The sequence below is a fragment of the Suricata suricatta genome, chromosome 10 (genome assembly GCF_006229205.1).
Source record: "Suricata suricatta isolate VVHF042 chromosome 10, meerkat_22Aug2017_6uvM2_HiC, whole genome shotgun sequence".
NCBI lineage: Eukaryota > Metazoa > Chordata > Mammalia > Carnivora > Herpestidae > Suricata > Suricata suricatta.
This window is the reverse complement of record NC_043709.1, coordinates 85,908,233-85,911,000: the sequence shown is the minus strand read 5'-3', so window position 1 is coordinate 85,911,000 and position 2,768 is coordinate 85,908,233.

The window sequence follows — 2,768 nt, the reverse complement described above, 5'->3', positions numbered from 1 at the left end:
GATATTTATGTTTTAAAGCTTGATATTTCTTAGTTCATTCTTTTAAGAAGACAAAAATCTGTTAACTGACAAAATCATAAGTTGTCATTCTTTTGAAGAAAATACAGAATCTGAGTAGCAATCAGATTCCATTGTATTACAAAAATACCTTAGAAGCTTTTATTCAGATCTAGAAAATAACGATGTTAGAGAAGATTTAGTTGCTAATTTTCCACCAAGAAAGTTACATCAAATAACTTTCGTTACTCTTTAGTAAGATTAAAGATATTAGAATAATTTGCTATGGTCCCCTTGCAAAATAATGACCACGTGGTTAAAACAAAGCTTTTCATTTCTTTAGCCAAAACAAATAAAACCAAAGTGAGCTTTTTGGACTTACATGAAAATGCTGCTTTTAAGAACACAAAGACTTTGATTTGTGTTTGTGCTAAAAATCTGCTTCAGCAAGCCTACCGAGGCTCAAAAATCTCTATTTGGCCAGGCTCCCTCTTCAAGTTCTTTGCGTTCCAAGACTTCCCTGGAGTCTCAGGAAAGGAAACACTTTCTGGGGCACTGCTGATTCAAGGAAACCTGGGGAGATATGGAATTTTAATCATGGAAATAGCCTCTAAGTAAAAATAACAATTCTGTGATCTAGAAAATAATCCTACAGTTGCAAGTTAGATATGAGGTGTATAAGACCAAAGATGTAAGTGGAGATCCATATGCCTACATATATAATAAATACATATATGTGTGTAGTTATATATACTACATAGGCACACATTTTTATATGTAAAACAAGAAGATGATTTAAACTCTGTGAAATTCCACTAAGCCCTTCTCAAAGATTTTGTTTATTTGTGTCTTGAAACTAGGGCATTATTTTGCACCAAAACCAAAGTGTTTTTACTCTGACAATATTTAGTCTCTTAAATCTACTTCAAATTGCCAGAATGATACTTTAGTAGTATCCTCAGTGTTCATTTATTAAAATCTTCTGAACAGTATCCATTTAAAAAATGACCCTCAATGACCCCCATTTTCTAAAACTTAATTGCTTCACCTCTCTACATTTGCTGAATCCCACTTCCCTCCATGCATGAAGGCAATAGTCTGAACAATTATGTATGAGCTTAGTTCTCATTACTCATTCTCTCACAGACACAATAAATATGTCTGCTAGTACTAGACCAAGTGCTAAGATTTCAGCAGTGAATAAAACAGGTTGTCTTATAGACAATAGAAACAAGTCATAAAGTAGTTAATAAGCCTCTGTGGAAAGTACTTCGACCCAGTTCCCAAGGAAATTCTATTTTATTGAAAAAGGTAAAACTTTTAAATAAAACACATTGGAATAGAACTAAACAGCATTGGATCAAATACAAATTGTTTGGTATGTAAGCGAGAAATTCATAGATCATACATGTAATGAAAATTACTAGAGACAATCTTGGTAAATATCAATGGCATACACATGAACTCCTGTGAAATCCCCCACTTAAAATGACAGACCACCTTAACTATAGAGCAAGTACATGGCCTAGTTTTGGAAAAAACAATAGATGGAGTTAATTTTTCAAAAGAATGGGCCCTACTATTCTTTGGTTCTCATTTGTATTATATCTGCTTTTATCATAAACCTCTCAACTGCCCTCATCCCTTCCTTCTCATGGTTTAGAATCCAGGCTTTTCTCTGTCTTTTTTCCTTCTATTCTCCTTGCTCATATCTGAGCCAAATTATGGTCATTCAATGAAACAGTAAGAGGGAGAAAACTTACTCCTCTTTCATGTCAAAGTTGGCTTCACTTTTTAGCGGCTAAAGTCATGACTATTCTAAATGCCTATTTTTCCTTTGCACACACAGGACGTAGAGGGTGGAGTTCGTGACAGAAAATCACAGAAAGGGGAATTCTGTAGTACCTTCTATGCATTGTGAGACTATGTACCCATCTTGAGCAGGTTTTATCACTATGTCTCAAAGATTTGTTAAAATGTGTTTACTATCTAGAGAGAAGTTCTATAAACAGTTGTCTTGTGTAAGAGGTAGTGAGTGTTTGAAGCTAAGCACTTGTAAGAAATTAAATGTTATTGAGTTAATAGTAAACTTTCCTTAAAAAGAAGTTTGGCCTTTCAAACATGTTTAAAACTTTTAATGAGGGAAAATCAATAAATGAATGAATAAAATGTATTCTGTTTAACAAAATTCATGAAATCCAATAGTTAATGTCACCATCACTTTGGCTCCTAATCAGGGAATGCATGTGTTGTTTCTTCATATCCTCGTGGCCCTGCAAGTGCCAGCCATGTGAACAGTCCCCTTTTGTTAGCACAGTGTTGTTTATATGGTGACTTCCGCTCCTGGGACCACAATGTCACCAACAAATCCCCATCAATCATTACTGTTAATGAAAACAGCTTTCTTGAGTTTTATTAAGTGGAAAAGCATTTTATTTCACTAACTCCTCAGAATTCAAATGAAAGGAGGTATTTCTTTAGTACATGTTCTCAAACAAATGTGGTTGATTATCTTCCATGCCTAGTGGCCATGACTCTGGTTTTTTTTTATTTTTGTATTGCTTTTTAGTTGTGGTAAGAGCACAGTATAGAATTAATGCAACACTCATTATAGAAATAATAGCAACTCTTGTTTGTCAGCCCTTAATGATATGTCTCAATTACAAAACAGGACATTTTTTGCAAAACAAATAAATGGCCTTCTTTGTGCTTTTTCCCCAATGTTAAGTATCTAGTGACAGTTTTTTATTATTATAAATAACTGAAGAAAC